Raw genomic sequence first — 16,505 nt, forward strand, 5'->3', positions numbered from 1 at the left:
TGAAGTGCTTTTGAAAGGTAGTCATCCGTTAAAACATAAAATAAATGTAGGATTGTTTAATTTGTAGAAGTTTATTACATAAGTGGAAACATATTAAACACTGTGCACTGACTTGTATTTTCACTTAATCCATCTTGGATGTCTTCCATGTCTGTCACTCAGATCTACCTCATTCTTTTTAAAGGCTACAGGGTATACATGGCATGGATGTACGATAACTTAGTTAACCAGTCCCTAATTGATGGGCATTTAGGTTGTTCCCATTTGTCACTGTTACAAAAAAAATGTTACTATGAACATCCCTGGGTAATTTGTCAGCACAGTTCTGTAGGAGAGTGGTACAATTAAGATTGCTTACCACAGAGGTTATACAGTTACAATATTAATAAGTTAAGATAGGCCCTCCAAAATGTGCTAATTTACACTTTTAAGAGTTTGTGAACTAAATTATTTTTAGTCTTATAGTGAGTTATATAGTGTTCCCCCAAAATTCACATCCACCTGGAACCTCAGGATGTGACCTTAATTGGAAATAGGAACTTTGCAGGTGTAGTTAGTTTAGATGAGGTCATATTGGATTAGGGTGGGTTCTAAATGCAATAACTGATATCCTTATCAGAGGAGAGGGCACACAGATAGATACATGGGGTAAAAGTCCATGTGACAATGGAGGCAGATTGGATTACTGCAGCTACAAGATGACGATTGCCAGAGCCACCAGAAGCTAGGAAGAGGCAAGGAAAGAAAGATTCTTGCCTAGAACCTGCAGAAAGATCATCGCCCTGCCAACACCTTGGTTTTGGTTTTCCAGCCTCTAGAACTGTGAGAGACTGTATTTCTGTTGTTTTAAGCCACCCAGTTTCTGGTACTTTGTTACTATGGTCCTAGGAAACTAATACAAGTTTCCTTCTGAAGGAGGAACTCATTCAAATGAATTAGGCTAACCAGGGTTAGCTTAAGTGGGAAATAATAGCAAATACTAAAATAATATTGCCAAGGCTGCCAAATCAAATCCTAAACTTTAAAACATTTGCACAGGGCTTCCCTGGTGGCGCAGTGGTTGAGAGTCTGCCTGCCGATGTAGGGGACGTGGGTTCGTGCCCCGATCCGGGAAGATCCCACGTGCCGCGGAGCAGCTGGGCCCGTGAGCCATGGCCGCTGAGCCTCCATGTCTGGACCTCAACAGGAGAGGCCACAACAGTGAGAGGCCCGCGTACCGCAAAAAAAACCCAAAAAAAACAAAGACATTTGCACAATTTTAATTTCCTAATTGCTGTAAATTAGTAAAGTTATTTTAAAAATTTATTTATTTTATTTATTTTTGGCTGCATTGGGTCTTCATTGCTGCATGTGGGCTTTTCTCTAGATGCAGCTAGTGGTGGCTACTCTTCGTTGTGGTGCACGGGCTTATTGCTGTGGCTTCTTGTTGCAGAGCATGGGCTTTAGGTGCACGGGCTTCGATAGTTGTGGCACACGGGTTCAGTAGTTGTGGCTCATGGGCTCTAGAGTGCAGGCTTAGTAGTTGTGGCGCATGGTCTTAGTTGCTCCGCGCGCGGCATGTGGGATCTTCCCAGACCAGGGCTGGAACCCGTATCCCCTGCATTGGCAGGTGGATTCTTAACCACTGCGCCACCAGGGAAGCCCAGTAAAGTGATTTTTAAAAATTATTTTAATTAAAAAAGACATTTATTAGATAAAATGAAAAAATACAAATAAGTAAAAAAGAATTAACGAATCCTACCATGCAAAAAAGTGATAACAATAATAATTTTCGTGGACATTTTGATTTAGACTCTCCCAGATTCTTTGATTTATATTTTGACTTATTTAACATATGTTTTATAACATGCTCTTCCATGAAGGGCCATATTTTTATTTTTGTAAAAGGCAAAGGAAGAAGTCCGGCTGAATCTTTCAGTTTTCAAAAAAACTCTGATACTTCTGCCAGATGTTCAGTTTCTGTTGCTTTCATCCAGCTCTGGCCACAATCATGAGGCACCACCACGATGCCACTCACCAATTTCCGCAGTCCTCCCCAACCAGCCTACAACTGGAGCCACACCCCATTTCCCAGGACTGGAACTAGTCCTGCTACCCTTTGTAGATCAGATTATTTCTGTAGAATATGTGTGCTCTCGCCTTTAAAGGATTCAGAGTTTAGGTGAGTTTGGGCAGCACTGCTCTATCTTTCTATTTGTATTTATTTATTTATTTACTTACCTACCTACCTCGCCACGCAGCTTGCGGGATCTTAGTTCCCCCCACCAGGGGTTGAACCCAAGCACTGGGCAGTGAAAGTGTGGAGTCCTAACCACTGGACCACCAAGGAATTCCCTTTCTTTTAGAGATTCACAATTAATGTTAGTATTTTAAAGACTGAGAAATGCTACAGTAAAGAAATATTTGTTTTATCCATCAGTTACTGAACTTCTTTGGCCAAGGAAGCCTTTTTTTCTTCTCCCTTTTTCCCTCTCTTTTCAATGTATCAACATCTTGCAGAACGGGTGTTCTGAAGAACACAGCTAATTTTGGATAGCCAGTTTAGGGTCAGACTCAATTTTGTTACTGCCAGAGTACTTTGACCGTGTGTCCGGCTCCAAGAAATGGACTTCAGTCTTAGTGATCTTCCTGTAGCTCCAGTCTCCTGAGGCTGTAGACCTCCTTTGCCCTTTCAAGCCCCCTTCCCGAGGACATTATCCTGCTTCTAATGCTTGTTGTCCCGCCCATTTCATTTCCTTCCTGCCTGCACCCTGCCCTTGAACTCCTCTCCACTATGCCTGTTTGTTATGAGGGCCCCGGAGTATCAAACCCTCAAGCAGCTGCACGACTGGACTTGTTTTGTGAAAGGTCATAACTTTCAGATACCCTGTACTGATTACCAGGCTGTCGACACCACAGCGAGTCTGTCTCCACAGCATTGGCCCCCCTCCTGGAACTGGTCTAGTTCCAAGACTGCTTTTCCAAGGCAGTAGTCAACCAAATTGTGTTCTTCTCTTAGAAAAATCACTGGACAGGTAAAGTTGGGGGTGGGGAATATTTTGCAGAGAGAGAGCCACAATCAGTGTGCTATATACTATTAAGAGTGTTTTACATAGGTTACCCTGTTTCCCAACATCCCCTAAGAGAAGAGTTATCCTCCCTCTGCAGTTAAGGTAAAGATGGTGTAGAAGGGCCCAAAGGCAGTGATCAAGGCTTCTGATAGAGATGAACCTTGCTCCAAAGTTAGTGTTCTTTCTGCTCTAACATGCTGCCCCCTACCATCTTCCAGGTGACAGTGTATGTAATTGCAGGAAATCTACTTGGGGAAGGAGAGAAACGGTCTCTTTGGCTTCACATTTGAAAATCTATAACAAATACCATCACCTGCTTTCCAGCTGTCGAAGTGCCACAGAGCTGCATCCAAAACAAACTGTTTTTAACAGGAGGATCCCCTACCATTCAACAGTCCCCCCCCAGCCCCCCACCCTCCACCTGCCAAACGAAATCTAGGAAGCTGCTGCTGCTTCCGCCACCAAGGCATCTGTACCGTGGTGGTATTTGAAACGACCGTGAATCTTGCAAACGGGGAGTGAGCTTTGCTCCTTTCCACTGCTACTGCCTTATCTGAAACTTTCCCTACTGCCATCCTTTCCTTCCACAGTCTGCACAGGAAGGTGGGGAAGGGAGGAGCAGAATAAAAGCGATTGACTTCTCACTTTGACTGCCAAAGTCAGCTGGAATTTTCCAAAGGCTCTGAGGCTGAGCAGTAGATGTAGTTAGCTATGGAATGGATGAGCTATTGTGTTTTACGTCTCTTCATGCTCGGTCCCCTACCAGGCCTGGCATTAGTCTGAGGGGATGAGAATGGCATCACCACAGTAAATGCTCTGGCTTCCTGAACCTCCGGCCCAAAGGACAACATTTTCATGCCTAAGGCTCATGGGCTCCCTCCCTCCCACTAGTCATCTTGCATCCTGATGATAGATTAATCCTCCTAAAGTACTGATTTAATTCTCATTTCCCCGCTCAATGCCTATGCCTTGTTGTTTTGTGTCTTAAAGTTTCAACTGCCATTTATATTATTATATGCATTTATAGTGATTGGCATTTCAATTAATATTATATGGATTGATCTATGTAATATGATATTTATCATAAAAATGCAGTTTACAAAGTTGTAAGGATATGATCTCATTTCTTAAATGTAGGTACATTTGCATAGTAAAATGTCTGAAAAAACATATGTTCAAATGGAGACAGTGCTTGTCTGTGAGTAATAGACTTTTAATGGTTTCTAGTAGTTTTTTTCCTTCCCAAACACCTTTGCTTGATTATTCCAGATCTTCACAACCTGTCAGGTGACAGTCTTTCCTCCTGCTACTCCCCAGAGCTCTCCCCACCCCACTCAAACCGTGATAGACGGCGGTCCTGGAATTTATTTTGTACTTCCCCTGTCTGTCTGGAACACCCTGCCTGTCAAAATCCTGTCCAGCTTGTCAGGCCCGACTGCAGCCTTCCTGCATGATCCCTTCCCTGACTCTCCACTCAGAAGCATACATACAACTTTGCGTGAGAGTTCTTTTCTCACATGGGTGTTTATAGTCAGGGTTATTCTACACACCATCTCTGATGTCCATACCCCTGTGAGAGGGGGAATGTAGGGCAGAAAGGCTAATTCAGCTGCCTGTTCACTCAGATGGAAGGAATATCTAAGGCAGTCAGAGGAAGCAATGAGGAAATGGCTAGAGGGGTGCACTCCCTTGGAGACTGTCCACTGTGAGGGCTGGCAGGGAACCACCTTTCTGTGAAGGGCTGGTGGTGCAGGGACAATAAAAATATGTATGGAATGCACTCTTTTTTAATCCCTTAACAACAACAAAAAAATTTTGATTGCACTCCAAGGGGAAAAAAAATTCAACTTTATTGACTGAAAAATATCAATGAAGACAACTGACCTGCATTTCATCACTAAAATGATATATATTTCAAAAATAGCAATATGAAGGCAAATTTCTTTATTTTCACCTTAAGTTATGTTGACATTTGGCAGTCTTATGAGAACGATGGGCCAGAGATCTGTAAACCCCAGAACTAGAGTCTGAAGATGAACCTGCCTGAGTCTCTTGCCCTAAGAAGCTCTAGAAATGAGAACATCAAGGTTCTCCTCTGGCCTTCAGACAACCTGGGACCTTGTTTGAGCTGAGATCCTTCTGTGTTAACACAGCAGATTCCCTGAGTCCTAGGACTCTGTTACTTGTCTTACCTCATCACCCAGCCTTCCTTGAGGGTAAGAACTGTTCCTTACACTCTTCACCCTCTTCTGGTGAGGGCCCAGCACAGTGCCTTTTGTATAGTGGGTCATCGAGAAATTCCTGTTTGTGACAATGGTGATGAAGAAATAGTTGGAGAGAAAATGACTTCACCCATGTATGTTGAATTTTATTTTCTTTAAAACAGCACACCCACTTAGTGGAAGTTATACTCCGGGAGTGTCTGCGCTGCACACCACTGGAACCCAGGGCTTCTGCTCCCTTCACTCACTCACCCTGCTGGAGTCTCTCAACAGTCCCCTCTGTTGACAGGTATGGCCCCGCACAGCGGCATGTGCCTGCTTGTGCTTGGTACAATCTGAGAAGCTCGCAAAGGCATTGCTCATGCAAAACATATCCTAAAAATATTTCTCCCGGGCTTCCCTGGTGGCACGGTGGTTGAGAGTCCGCCTGCCGATGCAGGGGACACGGGTTCGTGCCCCGGTCCGGGAAGATCCCACATGCCGCGGAGCGGCTAGGCCCGTGAGCCATGGCCGCTGAGCCTGCGCGTCCGGAGCCTGTGCTCCGCAACGGGAGAGGCCACAACAGTGAGAAGCCCGCGTACCGCAAAAAAAAAAAAATTTCTCCCATCAATCTAAAGTAGTGCCTGAAATTTTCATCATTACTTAATTTTTTTGTATTAAGTAAGGACCTTGTTACTAGAGGGGAAAAATACATTGTTATTACTACCTAATGATATTTTAGCTCTGATTAGTTTATCTGCCAGGCCTCCCATTGCTCTGAACTCCCACAGCCTCTAGGATATACCTTTTATCATTGCATTCACCACAATGTATTGGAATGATCTCTTTCCCTGTTTGTCCAAGCCACTGTGAGCTTCCGCAGGCTATCTCCTGGTACAATGTCAGCCTGGCACATGATGGGCCCGCAAAAATATTGTTAAACCCAGCTTAGGTAGCCCTGGGGAGTTCTGAACAGAGTGCCTAAAGCAGTGAGTCCAGGGATGTGGAGTCTTGCAGTGAGCAACAGTTACACCAAATGCACTACTTGATAGGCTTCTGCAAGGGATGAGAGGCCCACCAGAGACAAACTTGCCCCTGTCACAATTTGGTTAATGTTGACCAGTAGCTTACCTGTGAAGATGGGTAGACTCTGTCTCCACTAAGATGAAGAGAATTATCCTCAGTAATTAAAAGCATGTCAGGGACAGATCCAACCCTAACCTCATCCTCTAGTGTTCACCATCCCAAAGAAACTGAGCCTGCTTCCTGGGGACAGGGTCCACATCATGCATATTTCTTGTGGTTTTTTTGTGTTTTTTTTTGCAGTATGCGGGCCTCTCACTGTTGTGGCCTCTCCTGTTGCGGAGCACAGGCTCCGGACGCGCAGGGTCAGCGGCCATGGCTCACGGGCCTAGCCGCTCCGCGGCATGTGGGATCTTCCCGGACTGGGGCTCGAACCCGTGTCCCCTGCATTGGCAGGCGGACTCCCAACCACTGCGCCACCAGGGAAGCCCTCTTGTGTTCTTAACAGTCCAGAACAGAGTCTGGCAAATATCAGGAACTAACAAATAAGAGCTAACAATTATATAGTGCTTACCATGTGCCAGATACATTCCTCTAAGAATTTTATATGTGTTAACTCATGTAATCCTCATAACGATGAGGCAGATACCATTAACATCCCTATTTTACACGTGGGGAAACCAAAGCTCATGGGAGTTTATATGACTTCCCTGAGGTCGCAGAGCTCCAGTCTACCCTTTTAAATATTTTGCCTTAGTGCTCTTAAATAGGAGTGAATGAATAAGTCTCTCCCTGCACCATATTTTTTAAAAATAAATTTATTTATTTATTTGGCTGTGTTGGGTCTTCGTTGCAGCGCAGGGCTCTTCTCTCTAGTTGCAGTGCCCGGGCTTCTCATTGCGGTGGCTTCTCTTGTTGCGGAGCACGGGCTCTAGGTGAGTGGGCTTCAGTAGTTGTGGCACACAGGCTCAGTAGTTGTGGCTCGCGGGCTCTAGAGCGCAGGCTCAGTAGTTATGGTGCATGGGCTTAGTTGCTCCGCGGCATGTGGGATCTTCCTAGACCAGGGGTCAAACCCGTGTCCCCTGCCTTGGCAGGCAGATTCCTAACCACTGCGCCACCAGGGAAGTCCCATCCCTGCACCCTATTTTTATAGCAGATTATAGCAGATATAGCACCTCCTGGTGCAACACTTAAAGCACGGTTTCACCCACTAGACTGTGACTAGCGCAGGGTTATTCTTTGACTCTTATCCACCCTCAGTTCCCCGAGCGGTATTACTTGCCCCATCGTAGCAGGACTTCCATACGTACCTGTGTCCGCCAGGGGGCACTGTGTCCGCACCACCTCCTCCTCCCGCTCCCTGCGCCCCTGCGCAACCTGAGAGGGGCGGAGGCAGCGTTGGGCGGAGCCTCCGAGACGCCCTAGTAGGAGCTATCCCGGCGGGCCGCGCGTGCGGCCGCGTTTGAATGGCTCAGAGTGGGCTCGGCCGGGGACCTGAGGGATAGTCTGGGCTGCCGGGGCGCAGTCGGTCAGCGCCTGGGCTAGGCGGAGGCGCCGCGGTACCATGAGGCGCCGGTAAGTGACAACCGGGCCTGCGCCATCCTCGCGCCGGCGGTTGCCCTGCGGGGGCCAGGCTTCTCCTCGGGCCTGACCGCGCCCTGGGCCCACCTGCAGGCCCCGCGGCGGCCTCTGCTCGGCCCGGCCCGCGCAGGGCTGCAGGGGTCAGGGGTCGGGAGTCGGGGCGGCGGGGCCGCGGTCTCCCGTGGAGCTCCCTACCCGGCCGCGGCGAGGAGGGTCGGGGCGGCGGGCGCAGGAGCCCGCTCGGGTGGGCGCGAGGGGTCCGGGCCGGGAGAGGCGTGGACGGAACCTGCTGTCACTTATTTATGTGCGGATGGAGCCGACTTGTGCATCCCAGTGAGCGGGGAAGGACGCCGGCGTCTGAGGCGCTCTGTTTGAGGACAGGTTTTCCCGAGAGCCGCCTAGGCCCGGCTGTGGTATTTCCTTATTTTCTGTCGGGTCCTTGCTTCCCTGACACATAACCTTTTGTTCAGCAGGACAAAAACTTGACATAACTGCATAAGAATTGCTGATTGCAACTTTAAAAACCTCATTGTATTTTCTGAAAAGTTGTTCTGTAACAGTACCTAGGCTTTTCCCAAGGTCTTAAATGGGCTTAAATATGGAGAAAACAAAGAGTTGATTTGTTTCCTTGTGGCTTGTAAAATTCCTTGAAAACAGAGGTTTCTATGTCAGTTTCTTTGAGATTAAAAAAAAAAAAGAGAGAGACTAACAGAATTTAGGTCTGTAATAATCACCAGTTAAGCACTGGCAAAGATTATGAGAAACTAGTCCACCTAATCGCTTAAATTTGTGTAGTTTGTCCTGTTGTGTTGTTTTTTAAACCAGCTTCAGACTTGAATCAGAACTTTATACGTTGAGGCTTTTACTTGGCTAATAACTAGCGTTGTAATCATAACATTGGTTAATATTTATTTTGTGCTTTCTATATGCCAAGCACTCTTTTGAGAGCTTTGCTTTGGGACAGATACTATTATTAGCCCCATTTTGACAAAGAGGAAACTGAGGCACAGAGACGTTAAGTAACTTGTACACGGTTACACAGCTAGTATAGTTGGGACCCAAGCAGGCTGGCTCCATGCTTTTAGCTATGCTGCTCTACTGCCTCATTTATATGTTGCTCTTTTTAGTTTACAAAGCAGTTTCATTTTATTTACTTCTCTCAACTGGGGAGATAATATACGTGTGAGGTGCGTTTGTGTACATGCACACAGTACTAAATCGAGTTCTCTGCTCTTGTGGACGTAACTTTTGTGCATTGAGCAGCAAAATCCATTGGCTATTTTAAGATAAATAGAATTTATAAAGTTCATGTTTGTATTGTAGGTTATAGTTTTAATCCCTTTGTGTCATTTCCTAAAAGTGTAGAGAACAGTTTGAAACCTATGTAATTCCTTAAAATATACCATTATATATTAATGATTCTTTCTGAAAACTTACTGAGTGGTTACTCTGTACTTGGAATGATTAACTTAACTAATAACTCCATGACAAGAAATAGGATTCAAAAGCAATTAAGAAATCAGTTTACACTTATTTACAGCCGAGCATTTAAATTTTTAATTTCATTCATCAGTTATCAAGCAATGTTAGGCCCAATTGGTTATACAAAAGAAATGTGCTGGGGCAACAAACCTGAGGAAAGTTAGTTTAGTTTGGGATATAAAATTAACAACAATCACCACCGCCACCACCAAAAAAAAAAAAAAGAAAGAAAGATATATGAGATATTCTTTATTAGTGCAGTGGGTGTATGATGAATTGAACTGAATAGATCAGTAATGCTTCTGCAAAGAAGCCAAACTGAAGCATGGATGTAGGGCATTGAATAGAAGTGTGAATGGGGAATTTTAGTGAGGAAACAGTGTGTTCAAAGACTTGAAATTGGGAATGAAAATGATTTTTCTAGGGAACAGGAAGTCTGGTCTATTTGGAAAGTTCCTGTTGAGAAAAATAAGATTATGGCAGACTATGAGGAATGTTATATAAGACATATGTCAAAGAAGTTTAGGTTTGACATATATATAAAAAGAGATATGATTTTAGAAGTTTAAAAACTTTTAAATCGGCGATTCTCAGCTGCTGGCAGTTTTGCCCCTCAGGGGACATTTGGCAGTGTCACGCCTTGCGGGGTGGGGTGCTATTGGCATCTAGTGGATAGAGGCCAGGAATGCTGCTAAACATCCTGCAATGGGTCAGCCCCTCCATGAGAAATAATTACCCCAAATGTCAGTGGTGATGAGGTTGAGAAATCCTCTTTTAAGTTGTTTGCTTATATGGCCAGCCTCTGTTTCCATGTGCTGTAGACAAATATGAATGATGAATTTTCAGAGCATGAATACAAGCAATATTAAAGTTACGGAGAAGCTGCCTCAGAGACCTCAAGAAGGCAGCTATTGTTGGAGTCCTGGGGGAAAGAAGCTATAAGGAATTAGGATAGGAGCACTGAGAATGAACAAGTAGTGGTAAAAATGAGACAACTATTTAAATAATATTTTTTCCAAGTTTGAAAATAATGCATGTTCATTGTAGGAAATTTAGGAAATGTAGAGAAAGTGTAAAAAGAGCAAAAGCCGCTTATAAAATCCCCCAAGCAGAAAGAACAACTGTTAACATTTTCATGTGGTGTTTCCTTTCAAATCTTTTTCTATGTTGATACCTATTTTCCTTCATAAGACTAGGATTATACATTCTTCTCCTTGTGGGTTTGGTTTTTTTTGGTTTTTGTTATTTTGACTCAGCATATCATGAGTATTTCCCATTCTTAGAAAAATGTTCTTTTTCATGGTCAGTCTTCTTTGTTTTTTGTGTGTGTTCTTTTCAAGTTGGGGATTTTGCTTTGTATTCAAAAGACACATTTTGGAGGAAGAAATATTAGAACATGATGACTGATTAAATATAGGAAACAATAGGGGTAAAAGTGTATGGTATCTCCAAGGTTTTAAATCTAGGAAGCTAAAATAATGGTGCAGCTATTGAAATAAATTGGGATTCTCATAATACTTTTCATCTTAGGTATGGAAACTGCTGTTTACAGAGATACATAATGAGATTTTAATGAGGATCCTTGATGCCTGTCAGCTTACATTTTTCCTAAAACCTCTATAATAATCTTCCTTTTCTTTTCTTTCTTTTTTTTTTTTTAACTTTTTGTTTTTTGTACTAAGCTTATTTTTCAGTTCTTTCTTTGCAAGTCTTCCCCTTCTTGGAAAGGTTTTTTGAAATATGTTTTCTATTAGGGTACTAAGTAAGGCTCAAGTTTGTTGGTCATGAATCTTTACTTTGAAAGATTAAATGACTAGTTCGAGTTTTTAAAATGTATAGATTGCTAAAGTTTATAAGCAAGAGGTGAGTATAACTCTTCCAGAGGAGGAGGAATTATCTTTAAAAATGCTTGCCCACTATGGGATGCATCATTACATCACATCAGTCTATATTACATTGCTATTTTATCAATCATTATACTTGTTGATCTCTATCAGTTAATTTGGTGCTTTGTGGAAAATGTATTTAGGAAAGTAAATTTTAAAAAACCTTAAAGCTAATACAAATGGTACTTTTACTGGGACTATACGCTTTTCAAATTGGATAGGATATAATTTGACTTTTTTTTTCTACTGACTGTTTTAGTACTTCATGTTCATGCCCCACCCCCGGTATCTTCTCACTAATAGCTAATATCCATTAACTTTGGAGAAGTTTTGTAATTTCTTTGTTCTTGGGACATGATGAGGGTAGAGATGGGAGGAAAGGGTCTTCTGAAAGTTCCCCCCAGTTTGCCTCCCCTATAATCACCTGTCTCTCCTTCAGTTTTACACACTGCCTAAAATTCCTGAACAAGTCACTCAGGAACCTACCACCTATGTATGAATCATGAATACCCATTCTGGCATCTCTTCTAACTAGTGTAATCTTAAAACAGGCAGCCTGGTTATATGGGAAAGGCTGTAACACTGGAAGTTACAGTTCTAAGCCTGGTTCTCCTATTAGTGGCTGAGTGTTCTTGGGCAAATGCCTTAATCTTATCTGTAAATTGAAATTATCTCCAAGGTCCTTTCCAAATCTTAAGAGTCTGTGAATCTGTGAAGTATTTGCTTTTGTAATTACCATGGGGAGACTATTAGTCTTTTACATTTCAGCATGAATTAATCATAGATCATAAATGATTTCTTCCAAAGGCATTTGTAAAAGCTACTCCCATATCATAAGACTGGGGGAGGCAGGGAACTTTGTTTTGTTCACTTCTGTTTTCCCAGTGCCTAGAGTGGTAATTAGTATATAACATGTGTTAATATTTGTTGAATTAGTGAAGGAATGGGTTTTTTTTGAGGAAAGACAAGCTTGTTGGAGTACTGTACAGATCCTCTGAGTACCTTGAAAGAACTCAGAATACAAATCAACCAGATTACAACCCAATCATTCCTACAATATAAAAATACCTCCTAGATGTTGTAAAGCATCCATTGTTCACTTGGCTGCTTTCAGAACTATTAAGTAATGACTGCCCTGACTGCCCTTCATGCTCACAGAGTGCAGTTTTGTCCATCACCAGATCTTACTTTAGTGCCAGCCTGATTTTTCAATGTGCCTTTTACTCTTATTTGCAAAAATCTATGCTCTGCCTATTCCCTATACCACTTAATATTATCATTAATAGTATGTTTAGTGTTATTGCAAAAATAAATTATATATATCGATTAAAAATTGTCTTTCATCTATGGAGGATTCATGGCACAGCAGTTAGAAACTAGTACTCTTAGCCTTCCTATTCCAGTCATCCTAATTCTACAACTGCCATATAAAATAATCTTCAGGAATATTTTTAATCATATGATATACAAAGCTTCTAAGTAAGCCTGTTTTGTCTACAAACTAAAGTCCAAGATTCCGGACCTGGCATTCAGTGATTCTGCATTTTAGCCAGTCTGCCTTTTTAGTCTATCCTAGTCTTTCCCCTGCAGTGACCTGGACTGTAACTTTTTTTTTTTTTTTTTTTTTGCCTTGCCTTGCGGTTTGCAGGATCTTAGTTCCTCAGGGGGGAATCTGGGCCCTTGGCAGTGAAAGCCCAGAGTCCTAACCACTGGACCACCAGGGAATTCCCTGGACTCTAACTATTTAATTATTGAATAGTTGTTGTAGATAATAATGAAACAAAAAACACAATTATTCTTACCTAGAAAGTATGTTTTCAGATAAGGAGAGGCTGACAGACTGTTTCTCAAGAAGCCTTGTATTGGCTGGCATTGATTATTCGGCTGAATTATTAATTTACTGAAAAATAACATCAAGGAACAAGAATCCTTAAAACTCTACATAAACAATTTTTTCTCTCCTTGTTGGCAGATGTATCTGGAAATTAAGTATATGTATAGTATATATATTTAGTGGTATTAGTTGACTACTTAGTGAGACTGACTATATAATTCTGTGCCCACAGCATTGTTTGGATGGTTTATCAGTCTGGATGGGCTCGGTTATTTTGCAGTAACAAATAACCACCATATCTTAGTGGCTTAAAATAACAAAGGATTATTTCTTCTCAATTCATATTACATGTGAGTTGTCTGGGGGCTCTACTGTGTGTTGTCCTTGCTCAGGAGTACTGAGCAAGTCATATGACCATGCCTAACTTCAAGATGATGGGCAAGTATAAACCTATCATGTATCTGAAAGGAGAACTGGAATATCATGGCACAGTTTTAATGTTTACCACAGTTGGGGCACCCATTGACTTTTTTTTTTTTTTTTTTTAAGTTAGAGAGGAAAGGTTGCTTTATTCAGGAGGCCTGCAGCCTGGAGAGAAGGTGGACTCATGTCCAAAAACCAACTCCCCCTTTGACGTTTTTGAATGTATTGTTACTCTTCTCTCCTGTCTGACCGTTATCTTTCATGGTTGACATAATATTTCTTTAGATATGTTCCTTCATTTATCAGCTCTTCATTAAGTATCCCCTATATGTCAGGTACTATCCTAGATACAATGAATGTGGTTCCTGGTCTCATGGAGTTCACAGTCTAGTGGGAGGACATGGAAAATAAGCAAATAAGCAAGTTAATTTCAGACAGTGATAAGTGCTATGGAGGGGAAAAATAAGGTACTGCTATAGAGAATGGTTGGTGGTGAGGGTAGGGTTATCCTTGATCGGGTGGTCAGGGAAATCTGGGGTGGGTGACATTTGAGCTGGGAAGCAGCAGCCCTGAGGGTATATGGGAGAAATATTTTAAGCAGAAGGAATGCCACAAAATGGAAATGAGCTCAACTTGTTTAAAGACAGAAGACCAGTATGGCTGGAGCATTTAGGAGAAACTGATACTATAGTCCAAGGGAGAGATGATGGTAGTTTGCTCTAGGATGGTGGTAATATATTCCCAAACTATATTCTAGTTTGGGAATATATTATAAAGGCATAATCAATGTATTGGATATAGGGAGTTTAGGAAAAGAGAAATCGAGGGTGAATCCTCTGTTTTGGACTTGAGCAACTGGGAAGATGATGGTTCCATTTACTGAGTTAGGAACAGTTAGGAGGAGCAGCTTTGACAGGGTGGATATTAAGGGTTCTATTTTCAATATATTAAGTTCAAGAATGATGACTCTTCGACACCCGAGTGGAACTGACTTGTAGGAAGTTGGAGATACAACTCCAGAGTTTAGAGGAAACATTGAGACAAATGATTTTTTTTATTAATGAGGCTAATATGTTAAATTTGGTTACAGTTAAGTCTTAGACCGGAAGTCATTATATCTCCTTAAAGCAGTATGCAATTCCTCTGGAGAAGGGAGTATTCCCTAAGAGAAGGGGGCGTTTTCAAACTTCAGTATGGTCTGATTTCAGCCCAGGATAATGGTGGTAACAAACCTTGTAACTGATGGGATGTACGATAATCCTCACAAGCATTCTAGTGTAAGAAGCATTAAGAACCATTGCTATAAAAGGATGCTAGCATCATCTTCTGTTGATTTCTTCATTTGATTCTCAAAGGACAATCTACCCTAATATTTAGGGTCTTAGGGTATACTTCACTCTACTGATTTCAAAATTAGGAACATGAGGCTTCCCTGGTGGCGCAGTGGTTGAGAGTCCGCCTGCTGATGCAGGGGACACGGGTTCGTGCCCCAGTCTGGGAGGATCCCACGTGCCGCGGAGTGGCTGGGCCCGTGAGCCATGGCCGCTGAGCCTGCGCATCCGGATCCTGTGCTCCGCAACAGGAGGGGCCACAACAGTGAGAGGCCCGCGTACCGCAAAAAAAAAAAAAAAAAAAAAAAATGTAAAAATTAGGAACATGTATTACAGCAGACTGGTAATCCTAGTCCAAATCATGAAGATAGGTTGTTAAAATTAGTTTATATCAGCTTGTCTTTTTTGAGTGTTATGTATCTTATTGGCATATCCTTTCACATATATAGAGTCTGTCTATCTTGAAAGCATCAGGAATAACTTTAGTAGATAAACAAGGGGTCAAAAAGGATCCTTAAGATGTTGTTTTATATATATGTATATATATTTACATTTCTGAGTTTAAGAAGACAATTGGAAAGGATTAGAGTGGTTTTTCCTCCCTGTGAATATTTCCAGAAAAATAATGGAATGTTGTAACAGGGAGAGTAAGAGATATTCATCAGAACATGCTAAAATAATTATCTACGTGGCTTAAGAAACCCTAAGTCTTCCCAAAGATTCAGGTGTTTATATAGTCATAAGAAAAGAAATATATAATACATTTTAATTTAGTTAAAACATAATTAGAAGTTTGGGATTAACTCCTAATATATATACACACTACTATGTATAAAATAGATAAACAGCAAGGACCTACTGTATAGCACAGGGAACTATATTCAGTCTCTTATAATGACCTATAATGGAAGAGAATATATATGTGATATAACTGAATCACTTTGCTGTACACCTGAAACTAACACAACATTGTAAAATAACTATACTTCAATTTTTAAAAAATGGTTAAAAATGAAACATAATATTTGCATTTGATACAAAATTCAAAAAGTCCAAAAGGGAAGTCTCCCTTTCACCCCATCCCCCAGCCACACATATCCTCTCTCTAGAAATGACTTTTCTCCCCAGTTTCTTGTGTATCCTTCCAAAGATACTCAGTGAATATATAAGCAATTGCTCACGTACACTTTATTTTTCACTTAAGTAATAGCATACTGTTCTGTACCTTATCTCCCCGCCACCCGCCAACTTTTCAGTAAAAGGCATAAAGTCACTAAAAAAATTAAGTCTGTATGTCCAAAACTATTGATAAAGGTGACGATAAACAAACACCTAGTTATCAGAATTTAGCTAACTTTGTTTTCCCATTATTAATCTCAGTTCCTTAATGTAGAATACTCAGTGGACTTAATTATTACAACTGAGGAGTAGGGACTTGCCTGGTGGTGCCGTGGTTAAGAATCCGCCTGCCAGTGCAGGAGACACAGGTTCAAGCCCTGGTCCAGGAAGATCTCACATGCCGCAGAGCAACTAAGCCCGTGCACCACAACTACTGAGCCTGTGCTGTAGAGCCCACGAGCCACAACTACTGAAGCCTGCGCTCCTAGAGCCCGTGGTCCACAGCAAGAGAAGCCACTGCAATGAGAAGCCCATGCACCACGCCCTCACTCGCCGCAACTAGAGATAGCCTGTGC

General features: G+C 42.2%; 1 protein-coding gene across 7 annotated transcripts in view; it reads left to right on the plus strand.

Moving 5' to 3' along the window:
- Positions 1–16,505, plus strand: part of KATNBL1 (katanin regulatory subunit B1 like 1) — a 63,049-nt gene that overhangs the window by 4,596 nt on the left and 41,948 nt on the right. For 2 of the 7 annotated variants that reach the window (XM_027083778.1, XM_027083783.1), the window contains exon 1: positions 7,705–7,849. The exons of 2 other annotated variants lie outside the window; for them this stretch is intronic. The gene's annotated coding sequence lies outside the window, so the exon portion shown is untranslated. Of the gene's footprint in view, positions 1–1,976; positions 2,162–5,436; positions 5,562–7,614; positions 7,850–16,505 lie in introns of those variants that run through there. 3 more of the 7 variants (XM_027083779.1, XM_027083780.1, XM_027083784.1) reach the window with 3 other exon arrangements.

The sequence above is a fragment of the Aethalodelphis obliquidens genome, unplaced genomic scaffold (assembly GCF_003676395.1).
Source record: "Aethalodelphis obliquidens isolate GAN/ISIS:26980383/991018 unplaced genomic scaffold, ASM367639v1 scaffold51, whole genome shotgun sequence".
Taxonomy (NCBI): Eukaryota; Metazoa; Chordata; class Mammalia; order Artiodactyla; family Delphinidae; genus Aethalodelphis; species Aethalodelphis obliquidens.